This window comes from Micromys minutus (genome assembly GCF_963924665.1).
Source record: "Micromys minutus genome assembly, chromosome: 7".
Classification (NCBI taxonomy): Eukaryota; Metazoa; Chordata; class Mammalia; order Rodentia; family Muridae; genus Micromys; species Micromys minutus.
The window spans coordinates 50,372,253-50,390,882 of NC_137976.1; the positions used below are offsets into that span (position 1 = coordinate 50,372,253).

The following is an 18,630-nucleotide window of genomic DNA, read 5'->3' on the forward strand; positions in this document are numbered from 1 at the left end:
TAGAGACAAGAAGGTGACCAAAATATGTAATAACAGGTTTTTGTTTTCTACACAGTGAGTGGGGTTATTGATGCTTCCCATTTACATTATACTTTCTTGATATTTTATGATAAATGTGAATTATAGAATCATGAAAGAAGTAAATATTTAAAAAAAATATACAGCTGCATTACTCAACAGCTGTCAGATTTTACCCCAGATGTATCTGTAATTTAGTTTTTAGTCAAATGGCCCTAATGTCACTTTCTAATGGGAGCCAACCGACTGGCAGGAGCTTAGACAGGAAAGGCCACTGTTGCCACCACCCTTCTTCCCCAGGGGAGTTAGACATCTACGTCTAGCTTCTTCCCCAGTGTTCAACATCTATGGGCACAGGAGCCTTCCTTCCCCCTGATGCTCTGGGCATTTTCTCACGTTTTAGCAGGAGTTCAGTGACCTTGGTACTTGGTATATCTCCAGGTGTGGAAGCCATTTGCAGAGGTGGAAGGTGCATGTTTTAGTTACTGCTCTGTTACTGTGAGGAGACAACATGACCAAGGCATGGAGCTTGCTTACACTTTCAGAGGTTTGGTCCATTACTGTCATGGTGGGGGAGCATGGTAGCACACAGACAGGTGCTGGAGCAATAGCTGAGACCTTTACATCCTGATCCACAAGCAGAGAGGGGAAAACACTGATTCTGGTGTGGGCCTTTGAAACCTCAATGTCCCCATCCCTGCACCCTCTCCTGTGGTAATACACCTCCTCCAAGGCCATACCTCTCCTAGTTAGGCCACACCTCTTAATCTGTGCCACACCCTGATGACTAAGCTTTCATCTATATGACCTTAAGGGGGATATCTCATTCAAGCCACCAGTGTAGATCACCAGTAAGCGATAGAGCCTTTTAAATTTCTCTCAAATGGGAGGTCCCTTAAAAATGAAAGATGAGGTTTGTATTAGGTCTTCTATAGTTCACTAGTTTCCCTTCTCTTCTTTCCCTATTTTCCTTCTTTTTCCTCTCTCTAGTCTCCCCCTGTCCCTTAAATAGCCATTTTGTGTCATCAGAAGACAGCTTTTAAAACTTAAGAGAAAATTCACATTTTACTAAACTTCAAGTAGTTTATCTACTTATTCCTAATTGATCATATATTGTTATAAAGTGATGAGAAATCAGAATTGTCATGCAAATGCATGCATGTGTGATGCACATTCGAAGTAAGGCAATGTGACAGGAACTCTTCATGTTTAAACAGATGGTATAGAGAATGGAATCTGTATGGCATCTCATGAGCAGCCAAACCATCCATGGGGAAGCCATAAAGCACGGGCACCCATCAAGTTTGGCTATGGAGAGAAGGGCTGGGGAGAAGAGAAGTAGCTATGTCTTCTGTGTGCCAAGGAAAGTACTGCTCTGGTCAACTTGCAACCCCCCTTTTGCCCAGAACTATTTCAAACCTCAACGTTTATCAGATCTCCTCACCACTTACTCTTGGCAGGCTCTCACCCCCTTAGGAGCCATTATGTGGGAAACCTCATCATTTGTCAGCATCAAACCTATACAAGGGTTGGCATCTGCTTTTGCATCTTCTGTCAAATAATAGGTGTCCCTCCTCTTGTGCTCATATTCTAGTCTTATAAAGAACCATCTAGTACTAAATATGGTGTCTTCCTCTCTCTCCTGTACACTGAATCTCACCTCTCATCTGTAGACGTCCCACATGCATGCAAACCACCAATGCTTTCATTCTCAACAACTTCTTTTGACCTGTGTCTTCCCTCAAGCCACCACATAGTACATTTCCCTTGCTGTCACAGCAAGGCACCATATACTTATCCATATTTATAGTCAGTGTTTCTTTACCTCTCGGTCTCCTCATTTAATCACAAACAAGTTATCTTTCTATGACTCTAATCAAGTGAGTTTTGCTGAGGTCAACAGTAATCTACATATACATTCATTGAATGCACTGGTTTCAACCTTGCTCTTCCTTGTTCTCTCAGGAAATACTTTCCCCTTGCCTTCTGTTTCCATGCTTCCTGAGTTTCTACAACAGTTTCAGTTCTTCCTTAACCCACATGTATGTTACTGAGTTATTATATCTCCCAGATAACAGTAAATGTTGCTTAAGTTTTCATTTTGGGCTTCTCAATCATTTTTTTTTTAATTTATTCTAAAAGCATCTTTTACCACTGCACACTGATGACCTTGAGTGGGTACCTCTTGTCTACTGCAAATGTCTTCATACTTCTATTATAGCCATGACCACATCCACCTCCTTTTTCTATGAATGACAACTTTACTCTCTAGCATTATAATGTTGTCAGTACCAAAGTGCCACATATAGATAATAGTTTGTTATATTGACATTGACCATTTTAGATTTTAGTCAGTGAAATATTCTTGAAATTTATTCAAGTTGCTCCTCATTTTTAGTGATGAATGTATCTCATATGTATGTGCAACAGTTTAAGCACTCATTCACTGAAGGTAATTGGACTATCTCCTGTTTGGGAGAATTACCAATAAAATAGCTATACACACTTTAAAAAAAATTACAGGACTGTATTTCCAATTCTTAAAAGTCTCAGATCTCCAAAACATGTTCTTTCTTTAGTTTGTTTTCCAAATATCCTTAAAAAAAAAAAGATCAAAATCTTTAATATGGCTTCAAAGAACGCAGGATCGTCAGGCCCTGGGAATATTTTCATTTGCAGATTAGGTTGTTCTCTTCACTCTCTTCTTCAAACTCTATTTAAGACCTTTAAATATGGTGCTCCCCCTGCCTAGACTCCTCTCCTATTACCCAACCTCACTTCTTGCTTTGTCTCTTTAGATAGTAGATAAGATGCTACTTCCTCAGAAAGGATTCTGGAAATTTCCATACTCATTTAGATGCCACTCCTACAGCATCTGGTACTTCCTTCTCATGGTAGTAAGAACAGGTTGAAAGTGTATGTTCTTTGTCTGACCATTTAATTACTATCTGAACTATAACCTTCAGACTGTAAGGTCTAGGAGTGGCAATGTCTGTTTTTGTCACCATTAGCTCTGTAATGTTAGTAGACACTTGCCTGTGTTGAATGAAATTTGGCCTTGAATTTTAAGAACAGATGGCCCCAATTCAAGTTCTATCTCTAACACTTATTAAGTACTTGTGGAAAAATTAATCAAACTTGGTAAATCTCAGTTTCCTCATTTATACAATTCTAGTAAGAGCATATCTTAATAGTAATACTTTAAAAAGTTAAATCCAATAACTGATCTAAACAGCACACTATCCAAAGCTAGGCAGTCATTCGGTAAATACTGTTATTACTGGTTTAAGCAGAAATACAAGCATTGTATTTTCCTTCCAATAGGCTTTACTTAGATAACCAGCTTCATTTTTTGCTTGCTTCCTTCAAGTTCTAACTGGAGCAGTGTGGAGACTCTGAAAAGTGCCACCCTCCCCCCAAAAAAAATCTTGGACAGACAATAGAGCCCTGGTTATGACCCGTAGGTGTCACTTAGACAAGTGAGACTCTGCTTGTCCCCCTGGCTCCAGTTCAGGTTTTATCTTCCTTACTTCTGTACCCTCTTGCTTTCCAGGCTGTGGATTTTGGGGCTAGTAAGAATGTACCGACTTTATACCTAGTTTTCAAATCAGTTTTCTAACCCTCTCCTGCTTCTTTCTTACCTTATTTCTTATTCTGACCCACAGAATAAGTTATTTTGTTGGTAAGATAGTCCTTGGTTTGAGTTTCAAACCAGGTCCAATGGGACTATCAAACTGTGTATGGGCAGGATTTTAGTATCCTTCTTTCTTTCCCACTCAGACTATGAAATGAGTGACCTAGGAAGGTGCTGTTCTTATCCTCATACATCTTCTCATGTTTTTAAACATTTAAAGTGAAGGCTAGAGAGTCACAGAGCTCATTTTGACTTTACTATTGTGTCACACCTCCAACCAACAGTTATAAAAATATATTCTCAGGTACCATTTTAAAAAGAATTTATTTATTATATACAAGTATTATACCATAGCTGTCTTCAGACACACAAGAAGGCACCTTACAGATGGTTGTGAGCCACCATGTTGCTGCTGGGACTTGAACTCAGGACCTCTGAAAGAGCAGTTAGTGCTCTTAACCACTGAGCCATCTCTCTAGCCCCTCAGTTACCATTTTTATTGCTTGAAATTTAATTGCTTGAAAATTAATTAATTTCTATTGTATACATGCATATGGTGTGCTTGTGTATGCACAGCGTGTGTGTGTGTGTGTGTGTGTGTGTGTGTGTGTGTGTGTGTGTGTGTGTCTGTGTAGATCAGAGGATGACTGTGTGGAGGAGGTTCTGTTCTTGTGTTTTTATATGGGTTTTGGGGATTGAATCTAGGCAGTAAAGTTTGTTCTACTGATGCTTTTAGCTGGTGGGTTATCTCTCAGACCTTTTATCTTTCTCTTTCTTCTTCTAAGATCAAGTCTTAGATCTTGACTGAGGAAAGCCAGTGTTAACTTAAGGACCACTTCGAGATTCCAGCATTCAGTTTTTTTTTTTTTTTTTTGCTTCAAATATCATTATCTTACTGTTTTTTCCTTTTTACATTTTATTCTTTTTCAAGATCCAGCCAAATCATAGTTTACATGAAAAAATTCAGCTTATAAGGCTCAGTTTTGAGAATAAAACCTATAGAACTTTCCGAATTATATCATTCCATTTGGAATGAAGTCATTTATTGTCTTATGTGCATATAAACATACTCATCAGTTTAACTTCCTTTTTCAACTCAACCTCAAGTTCCTTTATTACAAGCAAGCACAGCAACTATGTGTTTTAAGTCCACTAAGTATGATTCTTCTCAAACAACAGCACATGCTTAGTATCTTGTAGGATGAATGTGGTTATGCCTGGCCTACTGACCAGGCTTTGATGTGAAGGCCCAACTTATAACTGATAGGAGTTGGTAGACAGGCAGTTTCTGAAAGATCATGCCAATGGCCAAGGAAAGCAAAGATGAATCCAATTATGGCAGCCCAGTACTACATAATAAGACCTTGTTCAGAGACAGGGAAACAGCATGAGAGCTAAAGAAGGAAGAAGGGAAGAAAGGAAAGGAAAGGCCAATATAAAAATCCTGCAAGGCTGATATCTCTGAGCTGTGTGTTAACCTATAACGTTATGCTTCCACATTGACAGTATACTCTTCGTTTACTCTTGTGAATAATAAGTACTACTTGGCTCCATGATAGAAATGAAAAGAGAAATTCAAGCAGAGGAAGATAATGTTTCTGATTGTTGTAGACTGGTGTGCAGTGTACTTTAGTTCTCAGAATTAGCCAAAAGAGTAAAAACCAAATAGCCACTACAATCTTGGGGTGGGGGTGGGGTGAAGAGGAAGGGTCTTGAAAATGGTATCTGAGCAATGAAAGGCACAGAATATTTTAAAGATCACTGAATTTAATTTATTCAACCTAAATGCATAAAAGTACAGGTGGGGACATTATTTATGCAGGTATATGCAAATCACTTTATAAAATAGGCAAAGCCCTTCTGCTTTTTATAAGTTGCCAAGGTGGTTCCTGATATTTTAAAAGCTAAGCACCTTTAATGTAATTTCCTTAGAATTGGAATCCCTTATAGGAGTCACAGTCATTGTAAGAGCAGGTTTGTTTTTACCCCTCTCCTCTGGGGACATTTTACAAGGCTCTCATAAGCATCATAGAAAGAAAGGTTTCCAGAGATGTGACTGGAAAAATCCCTTGGAAATTGCTGAGGAACAAGTCACAGTGTTCAAACCAGAGAACACAGGCTTTGAAAACATGAACCCATCCGACCCCTTGAATGGAGTACAGTGAATTCCTGAGCTCTGAAACATGGGGCCCGGCTGTGCATGCCATATTGGTGCTCTAAGACTGGCAGTAGGTTGGCTGTGGCATGGTCTATTTCAAACTCCTTCACAGTGCCCAGTGTTGCATGTTCCCAGATGACATTTGGTTGGCAGAAGCTGGGCCTCCAAAGCTGGCAGTCTGGAATGCAGCCCACTGTGTTTTGACAAACACATAATTGACCATCTGATCACCAGCCTACGTTCTGCACTCAGGTCACTGGGGGATCTGGGTTTTTAATAGGTCCCTATTCTTCATCTTGCGCATCTTCTCAAACCTTTCTAGAAAGCAATATAGAGACAACTTAAACACACCCACGCATACACTCCAGTTTGCAAAGAGAACATGATACGTGAGACACAAGCTGCTGAAATTCTCCTTTAAATTGTCCTGGCAGCCCAAAGTGAACGAGAGAAAAGCACACTTATGGTGAACTCTAATTCAGAGAGAAGGAATGAATATACTGAATTGTTTCAACACCCGGCTGTGCATAAGTTGCAATTCAGTTCAATGGCTTGGAAGTTTTGCTTAGAAAAAGGCAGCAATGGAAAAATGACAGGAAATCAGGGATTGATTGACTTTAGAGAGCCATTATTTAAAAATGCTTTTGTCTCTTAGATTCTCTTTTCTCCTGTCCCTTGCTCTCTGTGGGCAGAACTCTGTACATCTCAAGATGAGTAGGCAGCAGCTCGGCGTGATGCTAGACTGAGGCCTTCAGTGGAACTCCCATAAGGATGTGTTTGGTGTTAAGTTTGGCAGCACAGTCACATCAGCCTTTCTTCTAGAGGGCAAGGCAAGGATTGTACCACAGGCAAAGATATGCCTGAGTTACACAAATATTAATGCCTGGGTCAGCACTCTGAAATGACCTCTCATCTCTGCCCACTGTACAGTTCAGGTCTTATGCAGTTTCCTTAGGTTTCTTTAATATATCTTCTTGGGGCATAAGATCAAGTCTAAACTTTTGTGGTTGGCATCAGAGGCCCCTCTGACCTGACTCCCACCTACCACGCTCTGGCTGTTACTTGGAGCCACCTCACTTTGAAATGCTCTTGTTTTCTCTAACAACAAACCCTTTCTTTCTCTCCTCCTGTGCCCACTTGGTAAACCCCTAGTAACTATTTTCACTTCATGAGTAACCTTCTGTTATGTGTAGGCACTTGGAGATACCTGCATTCCGGTGACTGTCACAAACAGCCTTTACCCACATGCCCATCTTCCCTAAAACACTGAGGGCTTTTTTTCTTTCTTTTTGCACTGCTGTGGGGCAAGCCCAGGCCTGTAATCCTGCTTCACTTCACTGAGCTTTACTACAAGTACTCTAGCATGAACTGCCCCTCAACCCCAGACTGTGCCATTCTTAATGAAAGGTGGCATTTCTCATTTATCTTGGAGTTCCCGTAACCAAGCTCTGTTACAGGCTTTCTATAAATGTTTGTTGACTGAAAACTAAATAAAGAACTGTGCATAATTAATCAAAACCAAGCCGAGCAGTAGCAGTAGCTCTTAGAAGCATGGCAGGAGACTACTAGAAATGTAATGAAGGTGGAGACTCCCAGCTCTAAGACATCACAGGGGTTGGTGACTGGCTTGAGTGAGAGTTAGATGGGAGAGAGAGGAATGGAGGCCGTGATGTAGCATATTTTTAACGGAGAATATCAGTAAGGGAATACATTCTCACCCTTCTGATGATTAACTTTAATATTGTAAAGGACTGTCAAGAGAACATATCTGGGTCTGAATTTCAGAGACGCCTCTCTGACAAGAACTGGGCTTCCCAAACAGAGCTAGTCTGTGTCATCTGCTTTGAGGCAGCATGGGAGATTTGGAGTTTTCCTTTCTGCTTCTGCTGAAGAATAATGGGACAGAAAACTCTTGCAGAAAATCGTGGCAGCTATTCAACTCCTATTTAAACCTGGGTCAATTCCAGATTGAGACACTGGATGCAGCGCCAAGGACAGAAGGTCAAACAGGCTGAGTTTTGCACCTGTCCAGAGGAGGTCATTGAGGAGGCACTCGGGACAGAGAGGCACTGGGGGGATAATGTTCTGGTTTGTTCCCAAGGAACTTTTCCTTTGCTTCTGACGGGCCTCTAGAGCACCGCCCCTAGAGCCATCAGCTGTGTCTATGGGGGCACTTGAGGACACGGGACTGTTACTGGCCCCATCATCCTGCTGGCATAAAGGCAACTTCAGGATTTCTAACAAGTCAAGCAAGTAATCATGAAGTCTGGCTGGAGGTGGGACCAGCTCATGAGTACATGAATGGACTATTAGCTTGTTATAGGTTTTTCTTTTCCCAGCCTTACCCCGCTTAAAAAAAAAAAAAAAAAAACTGAAGCTGCTCTGCTGATGTAGCAGAGAATTAGCTCCACAGTTTCCTATGATACCAACATAGCCTTTCAATTAGAGGCCTTCCCACTTGATTTCTACTAGGTGACATAGGTCTCCTATACGGTTTGTGTCTGATCCTTGCCCTAAAGCACTGACGTCATAATAGCTGAGCTAGGCGGGCAGGAGTACATCGCATCGTGCTGACTCATCTTGGTGATGTGACGATTAATGCCTTGTCTAACACTGAGCTATTATGCGAAGTGTTTTTACACAAAAGAGCTGTTACAAAATGATTTGCCAGTCAGAGGACTAGAATTATGCAGTGCTAGGTAACGAAGGGGAAGGATAGGGAGACACACAGTGTAACCATGTGCATGCACACTGACATCCTCCGAAGCATTAGCCGACCCCTATATCAACACTGAGAATCAGCAGGGAATGAGAAGGCTTAGGGCCAGGTAGGACCTAGCCCTGTTGTATAACACAGAACCCGTCTTTTCAGGGTCTAATCAGTCTCCTTTCTATGCCAGATAAAATGTCACATTCAACTTTAGCCTTAGCATCTTTCTGCGCATTCTGCTTTCTTAAATATGTTTGCAGCAGGCTTCCAGGAATGATAGTGAAAGCCACACACACGCCGAATCAGAGACACCCCCACCCTGTCCCATCCCTTTAGGGACAGACCACTGCTACTACCAGGGAGCAGACTCGGAGAGGTTGGTTGGTGACAATGCGAATAAGGAACAAAGGGAGATGCAACTACCAGAACACCCACGGCCACTTAGGATATGAACTGACTGCCTGTCTCTGTAGGATTTCTTGGGTGGTGCCTTCTCATAGTGACTTGATTTTTTTATTTCATTGCTCCAGAATCTCCTATAAGCAGTCCACAGTAATATTTACCCAAATCTGCTCAGTACAGCCTTGTTTGGTCTTTAGATAATAAATGTTCACTCTTGCATTTTAAATCGTTTTTCTTCCCCATTTCTTCTTTTTATTCCCCTAAAAAAATTTCCTGTCTTTTCTGAAAAGAAATGGTACATTTTATAAATTTGCAGGCACATGTGAATCCTGGATTTCTTTTATTTTTCTTCCTAGACTTTATAATTTTACACAAATTTTAGCCTATTTACTTTTCAGGCTTGTACTTCTTGGTAAAAGGATATTATAAATTTTGTCAATAAATGAAAGCTGTGATCTAGAAGTTAAAATTAAAAATGGCTGGACCTAGGGACGAGTGAAGAACTGAAGAATAAATAATTACCCACTGACTGAGAGAGGAGCAAAGACCAACTGTTGCTGAGCTCTGCCTGTGGACTGTAAGCTTCAGTTCAGAAGAGCAGCGACTTTTGCAAATAGCAGCTGCAGCAAGGCAAAGGGCGGTCTTTTCATAGGCTGGTGGCTGGGCTGCCCGCTCCCTCACAGAGGGCAGCCCACCAGCACACTACCTGACTTGGCTCCAAACAGGAAAAGCACTAAACATGAATGCTGGACACCACAGTAAAGTCAACTCGGAAACATGACACCAAAACCCAGAGTCTTCACAAATCTAACAGTTTTTTAAAGGTAAAGAAGCCACGTTTACTCACATGAAGAGCAGGAACAGGCAGCGGACTGGTGGTCAGGGGACTGAAAATGAAAGAAAAGACAAAAAATTTAACTCAAAATCTAATGAAGCAGGAAACACAGAAGCTAGAGACACTGATAGACTCATCTCTCCCACACTTTGTCACCTGCAGCCACAAAATCACTAATGTTCAACTTCAGCAACTTTCAAGAGCTGCATCCTTGCTATGACTGAGGCCAGTATAACCCTGTACAAAAAGGACCAAGACCTTCCCTGATGTCACCTGACCTCTATTAGACAGCCTCCTGAGAGAGGCAGTCTGGCACTAAAGTAGTTACTATCTATACTTGTCTCCTTACATTCCTTAACTTTAATAAAAAGCTATGTATTCAGATCTTCAGTTACACTAGCTACATTCCATGTGTGCAATGGCCATGCGTAGCTTGCGATGACCTTCATGAACAGTACACAGAACATTTTGGTATTGCAGAGAGCTCTATTTTTGATGGTGATACTGTGGCAGGATGGTTGGAATAAAAATGTATGCACCCAAACATGGCTCTAATAATGAGACTTTCAGGTTTGGGGAAGTACACCATGATAGCTCCATAGACTATCTTTAAAAGTCTAATAGTTATCTTTACAATCTTTAAACAAAACGAATAATCAGTTACTACTGGAATGCTGCCAGTTTTGATAGATAACTCTTCGACAAGAAGAAATTAAGGTAACAAAATTCCTTCCTCCAGGTCCCCAGAAAACATCAGATACACAATACCAAACTTTGGGCCCCTGACAAGGAGATTTTAACCACTTCACATAAAGCCTCCAAAAGTATCAAGACGATTTTACCAGAGGATATTATCTTGAGGGACTCGATCACACTGAAAAAGGCCAAAACAGAGAACTAAGTTCAGGAGGCCTTACTCTCTAGAAGTTTTTCTGGACAAGTGAGCCATGGTGGAGGCTGCTCTAGAGAAGTGTTTTCCCTTGTGTGCTCAGTGTTAGACCTGCCTGGGTACACGCAGATGTGAATGGTGATGGTCCCTGTGGGACAGGAAGACTTCAAACGAAAATCTGCAGCCTGGATTACAGTAACATCAGTGCAAGAGGCACCTGGGATCTCTTGTGCTCTCACTTATTTTTTCACAAAATTTATAGGGCTAATGAAAATTGGAGAAAATGTACTTAGGTTGTATATGAATTATTGAAAGTATTTACAAATTGGAAATACAAATGAAATGGGCTAGTTTTCAAAGACTGTAGTTTTATATGTTCATGTTTTCTCTACATGCCAAAACACTGTGCATATTTTCACCATTTTATCTCCTCCTCTCTCCTCCTCTCATTATTCTTTCCCCACCCTCACTTCGTCCTCCCCCATTTTTTTGAGCGTGATTTATCTCTCAAGAAAGAAAAGGGGAACTATGGCGAGTAACTTTTCTGGAAAATATGCTCAATTACCAGTTATCTACTGCATGTTATAAACCAAATAAGACTCAAAATTAGATCATGATCTTTGAAAAACATTATCAGGTGTTTATGTAATTATATTTGATCAGGTAAACTTTTCTATTTGAAGTCTTAGTCACAAAATTAGCAAGAAAATTATCAGATGAACCCGAAGACTAATAAACTACCTCCCCCGATACAGAATGATGCGCAGCTGGCAATGACAAGAATCTAAGATAGAAAAATTAGTATATGTTACAGTTTAAGACAAAACATAATTAAATTGGGAGTTTTGGGGAATATAAATTTGTCCTAATATATTAATGCAAAACAAAAATATGATCCCAAATTGAATACTAATGTTAAACATTTAATTTCACACTTCATGTAAATATCTATAACTGTAAAAAGGTTCCCTCCATCTTGATTGAATTGCAGTCTTCTATGTGATTTTACAATGAATTCATCTACATGGATTTACTTTTGCTCAGTTGAAAATGTTATGTATTGATATGTTCCCTTTCCACTCGAGTGACAGTCACCTCATATGTCTGTAAGGTGTTTTTCAGGTGAAATGCAAATAATTTAGTAGAATAGTTTTGTATAGGATTTTAAACATTTGCATTGAATATTCCAGGTTCAACACACAAATATGTAGTGAAGGAAATAAAACTGTAAAGACCAAATAATTCAGTACATTAAAACCCAGCAGTGGGCACTCACACCAAGTAAGTGTTTTGTTACTTATTTTTGTGATACCAGAAGTGTCAATCTCCAAGGGCCCAACTGTAGTTTAATTGTAACTGAAAAGGCTAGTTCACCTAATTTAACTTTACATAATGTTCAGGGGTGGTGGTTTTCAACATTGAGAGATGATGCAGGTTCCCAGGAGAATCCTTTTCCCCAGACAGCTCAAAAAAAGTTTCAAGGAGTGTCTGGTTCCAAAGAAGCCCACATGTATGACTCCTCTGAGTTGATTACCCATGGCTTGGAGGTTGGGGGAGGAATAAGTAAAGAAAATTCTCTTTGAATAGTCTATAGAAAGTTTAAGCTAAAGCTAGGAGTAAAGAAAATGTTTAAAACATAAAACGTTCTAAGTTGGTAAAGATATATAACTAGAGATACAAGCTCTTTTAAGGCCTATTTGATTGGACCATTGCAATATTTTCATTGTTATTAGCATATATTTGTAATACAAAAAACAACGGGCTCTGTTATAATTCATCTAAGATATATATCATGTACTTAGACCATTATCTACCCCTTATATCTCCTTTTAAAAATGTCCAGAGAAGTTACCACAATGGGAAGGAATTCCTAGCTCTGAGTAGGTACTGTGGTTTCAGGCATCTGATAAGGAAAGGTGTGTCTAGTTTGCATATGTGTCAAACTGGGGATGTGTAAGAAGCAAGCTACATGGAGCATCCAGAGGCACCCTTACGAAGACATGGCAATTTTCCTGAAGGGCTGATTTTCTTTGTGTAAATAACTTAAACTGTTCTTTGCACATGTATCCATTTCCCCATTAACTTTTTCTTGGATGTTTTAGAAGAAACAAAACAGATGCTCTTCTTGGCCTTGCATTTCTTCTAGTTCAGCAACACAATAAAAAATATACAGACAAGTGAAAGAAAAAAAGAAAACCTGTATGTTCAGGGATAATACCTCAGACTTCCCTGAAATGTCCTGTCTGTGGCATGCCGGGCAGTGTCCCTGGAGAGATGCTGGACTATTCTAACTCCAGGACTGCCTGAGGGCAAGTGTGAGAGGCACTGTCAGAGAGAATCCCTGAATGCACATTATAGGGGAAAATACTGCTACCCTGCACTTACTAGAAGAAAGTGGAGATTTCAGAAACTAGGAAACTTACCCTATTTCACACAGCCATCAGCCTCTGAGTGAGTCCCTACCATTCCAAAGTCCACACACTTTAACCACTACCTAACCTATACTACCTTTTGGTGTTTCCCACTTGATGTTTCTCCTTGAAATCTGGGCTCATTCAGGATTATTCAGGCTGGTTTAGGCTTCGATTTGGAAGGAGACAGGTTCGGTTTGATTTGCATTCTAAATGTTTCACAGCGGCAAGGAAAGGCTATTATTATACCCATTTTATGGTGAGGAAACCGAGCTGCTTGCCAGCTGAGGTATCTGGCTGAGTTAAAAACAGAAGCCTGTTTGCCAGTCTACCCTCTGAACTCACCTTACTGGCCACCTTACTGGCCAAGCCGGCTTTTCTGCATGTGGATTAACAATGGGTGACAGAGAGTACAGCTAACTTTGCTAAGGGGGGACAATAATAATTCAGTAACGAAGGGGAAATAATTCATCATAACTCGCAAAATTCGTTACTCTGAGGACTGTGAATAGAAAACGGAGTGCTTATTCATCACAGATGAATCAGAAAATTGGAATGTGTCACAGTGCTGATGACAGAGCTGAGGAATTCAGATGAACTCCAGTTCCAAACTCATCTTGCTAGCTGAGGAGAGTAACGGTATGGCAGGCACGCAGGAGTGACCTCTTAGGTCTTCAGTCTTAGTCTTTTCCAGTAGTCGTTCTGGAAGTTAGGTGGGTTTGTATCTCTGTTTTATATCGGTAGCAACAATGTTTAAATGTTTATATTTAAATGTATATGTTTAAATATATTTTAGCATTGTAGAAATATCTTATTTAGTAATTGCATGTGGGAGTCTTCTCAAACACTAGGCTGCTTTTTACTTTGACTTCCAGGATTTCCAAAGGCTGAGGAACTATGCCTCTCGGGGTGCTAGCTTCACAGACTCCCCTGTCAACTGATGTTCCATCTTTGCACTGGATGCAAGATGCTTTTATGTGACACATTCAAGAAGTCTTATACTAGACTTAATGGCATTTCATGCACTCTGCATTTGGGAGTTTTTAATTCTCCAGATTTTTTTAAAATATTTAAACACAAGGAAAGTTTTGTGAATTAAAGACAGGGCATAGTTACAGACAGATTCTTTGCAACACCATGTTAGCCCCTTTGTTTAAATGTTTTCAATTCCTTTGGTCAGTGGAAGAAAATCATAAATACTATGTAGTCATTCCTATGTTGAAGTCGGCCTTATGAGAACATACTATTTTGTATCCATCTCAAGAAATAAAAGAATCATAAATGTTATGACATAGCTGTGAACAACATTTTCTTTAAGCCTCAGATGATGGGCTAAGGTAATCACCATTAGAGAGAAAGGATGTGGAAACTGAAGTTCAGTAATTAGGCATGGCATAGCCTACAGATGAACCTTTGCCAAGATACAATTAAACACCTGCCCCACCCCGTCCACATCTCCTGACTCCTCATGATGTTCACAGGATCAGAGAACAAAATACAAGGGAGCAAATGAAGTAAGGGCAGCAGTTCTGTGAGCAGCGGGTAGGGTTGCATTTATATTTAAGATGGGTTCTATTTTAATTATAATTTATTTTTCTGCATGAATCTCATACATATATAGAAGGAAACATGACCATATCCACCCCTGTTCCTCCCTCTTCTGCTCCCCCCCTCCAGCAGATTTTAGGAACATTCAATGATGTAATTTCATTTTTTTCCCCTGTAGATTCTAATTTCTGAAGTAGTAGTTGTACAGGTTCTAAATGGATTGGGTGTCAGGACTTTTCCCTATAGCAAATTGGTGTTGTGTGTGTGTGTGTGTGTGTGTGTGTGTGTGTGTGTGTGTGTATGTGTGTGTGTGTGTGTCCTTAAAAGGTCTGACACTGTTATTATGTGACCTATCAATTAAAGGCACACAATGCTGTTCTAGTGTGTACCATTAATGTCATTTGCTAGAGGTTGTTGCTATCACACAAATACTACAAAACCTTTCAATATAGAAACACAGGGAATAACAATGCTTGTTTCAGTGGATCATAGAATGAATATGAGCACAGCCAAAACACAGAGAAGTATCCAGATCAGTATGAATAGAGGGTGATCACCTCTCCAAAGGTTCCCTCAAATGGCTAAAGTGCAAAGAAAAAACTTAACACCCACATATCAAAAGACAAAAATTAATCAGGTATTTAGGCCTGCTGACTGGTTAAGCTGTGGAAAGAACTTAAGCAAGGTCTGTGTTTTAAAGATGTAAGAGCAGTGTTCTGTAATACAGACTGCAAAGTGTGATTTTCATCCTTGTCACGACTATTTGCTTAAGTGCATCCAAGACCTTTCACAATCTGGCCCAAGCCCATCTCTGTTTTCCTCTCCACTGTTTCTTTATATACTGTGACAGACTATTATGTTTTCCCTGCGCATGCCCAGGATATCCATGTCTTCAAGCCTTTGCTGACAGTTCACACTTGAATCTCCCAAACCTTGCTAAGTGTGTTAAACACAGCATGACACTCCAATGTTTGTTGAATAAATGTCATCTGTCTATTTTAGGAGACAAAGATGATAGAAAAAAGTTGTTAAATCAGTAAATAAATAGCACTAGAAAGAGAGGTCAAGGAAAAGTTAATTTTAGTGCTTTTTAGGAGTGGGGACAAGATGAGCTTCACGATTTGGAGCGCTGGTGTTCTTCATTCCTGGGTCTAGCCAGGGCTATGAGTCAGTTACTTTTTTGGGAATGAGTTTAAACCTCAAGGTTAAATGAGCACAAATGCTCCGTCCATCAGGATATAATGAAAAGTTGTGGCTATTTCCACACCAGCACAGTGGAATTAAAATATGCAGTGCCTGTGTCAGAAGCATCATATATGACAGAACCTTTAAAAATAGTCCTGCTTGCCACACAGAAGGAGCTATAGAACTAAAAGTTAAAAATGGGGTAATTTAGGGAAGAAGAGCAGAGTTGAATCTTTACAGTTTTCTCACTGGTAAGAGTCACTACAAAGAGGAGAAGGATTGGTATTTCTGTCCTTGGGAAAAACATATCAAATAGGCGAGTGAAGAACTTAAGACTTCAACAAGAACATCCTAAATATGTTGGATGTAAATAGTCAAATGGACTGCTAAGAGCAGTTATGAAATTTCTTTCTCCACAGCTCTTTAAAAATAGGAAAGATCCTCATCTATTTTGGATTGCAGAAAAGCAACTCTGCCTCCAGCCAGGGGATGAATTGAATAACCTCTTGAGCTCTACTTAGCTTAAGATGACAACAAAATCTTATAAAATGCTGACCCTACAAACAACACATAACCATAATATAGTTTAATAAAATACACCCTAAACTTAAATGGGAATTAGGAAATACAGATAGTAAGTTATTAAAATAAAAATAGTATATATGATGCTTAGGTATTGGTTCAATTTACCAAGTGCCATGACACAAACAAAACAGGGGAAATGTGCTGGAATCTACTACAGCTTTAGCATAATGGTTAGCTACAGACCAACAATATTCTAACAAGTCGTGCTTACATCTAAGAAGTTTAGCTGAATATTTCATAAATCTGGAATTGAATGTGCATATTAACTAAATTTTCAATAAAAAAAGCAAAAGGAAAGTCCAGAACATAATATAAAAACTCAGTATTATTACTCCCAAATCTAACTTCAAGGATATCAGGAGAGCCAGTGAACAGCTCCTATAAATGAAGAAACAGACATTATATGTTTAAGAATTCACATATAAGAACAGACTCTTGGGAGCTCTCATGGGTGGTAGCAATCAAAGGCTTTCTTTTCTGTTTACCTTGAAGTTCTGGAGCTCAGCAGAAGTGTCCATCACCCACAGTACAGGTTCAAATGAATGCTTCTGATGGCCTTTTTGTAGCCAATTTCATTCAAAAAGCAGTTTGCTACATTTCTTAAATAGAAGATGAGCCTATTCTATCTACTGCTCAGCTCAGAGTAGTAGCTTAGTGGTTCATTGCTCAATTCTTATAAGCAAAACACTAACTCGCCACAGTCAACAGGCAGACAGAACAAAAGCTCCAGGAAGGTCAACACACACACACACACACACACACACACACACACACACACACACACACACAGAGAGAGAGAGAGAGAGAGAGAGAGAGAGAGAGAGAGAGAGAGAATTGGTAGTGCATGATAATAGAGGAAAGCTATTTCGAAAGACGAACTTTGATTACTAAAACTTTGGAGTTGTAGTTGACTTTTGTTACGAACACCCAAACCTAGGCACCCAGCCCCCAAAGTCAGTTTTGATGTAACTTATAAAGAATGATATGGTTATAAAAAGAGACCGAGAGAGAAAGAACTGTCTTTTTTTTTTTTCAAATTCATTATTTTCATAAGAACAGGAATCAAAGAGACAAACTATGCCAATTTCTTCATAGCTGACTTGTCACAGGCAATTGAGCTGGTCCCCACTAATGACTTCTTGAGGTTGTTTATTACTGTGGTCAGGAGCTGGGAGGAGAGAGGTCTAAGACCTTTACAAAGAGATATTTTGTTCAGTATCTCCACAGAAAATAAAGTCAGCACTAAGCTAACATGGATAGCTTAACTAGCATAATGGTTGGCCCATGCAGCCACTGCTTTGGCAGTTTCAAACGCCAGGGATGAACTGAACAGCAAAGGGTCAAGCCTACCAGCAGCCTGGAATTTGAAAAGCTGAGGCACAATAGGCTTAATGCAGGTTGTTAGATTCATAAAGCTCACTCCCTCCCTGTCTCCCTCCCTCCTTCCATTCTGATTTCCACAGCCACATTCTGATCACCAAGCAGTTGTAGAAAAATGACCAAATGTACGGGGTTTGTTTCTCTCTGGACATTCCCAGTCGGCTCTAGCCTCTACACCACAGTTTGTACTCAGTGATTGTTTTAATACTTCCTCTTAGGGGAATTTGCATTTTCTTAACTGTCTCTATAAGATCCAAATTTAGTTTTTTCATAGGTAATGAAAGCGGTCTAAGTCCTCCCCCTCTCTGTGTGTGCTTCAAAATTCCGATTTGTTATCTGGTTCACTTCAAAAAATGCAAATCTGCTTCTAGCTTACTTTCAAGTAAAAAAAAAAAATCTAGATGAGACACACATGTATGTTTTCCTTTGAAAATTATAAGCATTTTGGAATTTTCTGTTCAAATACTTTAGAAAAACGAGAGCAATTTATTCAGAAAGAAGAAAGCAGCAATGGTTTGTGTGGAAAGTTCCATAGAGACACCCCTTGGTCTTACCCATACTGGTCACAACTGTTTGCTTGTATAACCACAGGAAGACTACAATCTCTTTACCCCATAAAAGCCTGGCCTTTCACATCCCTTGTAAGTATCTGGATTCTTACAGTCACCTATTACAGATGCAGGAGTCCTGAATGTTTTCACTCTGCTCCTCAGCCTCACACTTCCTGAAAGGATTGATTAGACTTTAAATGACCTAGTGGGGATCCTCAGACCAAGCCGGGGCTGAGGTGATATCTGCTAACTGGGAACCCACGACAGGCTTTGAAATACAATTATGAAAATATAAAGGTTTCACCCACAGTTTCAGGAAGAAAT

At 39.9% G+C, this 18,630-nt stretch overlaps 1 protein-coding gene across 11 annotated transcripts in view; it reads right to left on the reverse strand.

Annotated features, from left to right (window-relative positions):
* Positions 1 to 18,630, reverse strand: part of ZBTB20 (zinc finger and BTB domain containing 20) — a 687,690-nt gene that overhangs the window by 147,521 nt on the left and 521,539 nt on the right. For all 11 annotated transcript variants that reach the window (XM_080919186.1, XM_080919183.1, XM_080919189.1 and 8 more), the window contains one exon: positions 9,770 to 9,809. The gene's annotated coding sequence lies outside the window, so the exon portion shown is untranslated. The remainder of the gene's footprint in view (positions 1 to 9,769; positions 9,810 to 18,630) is intronic.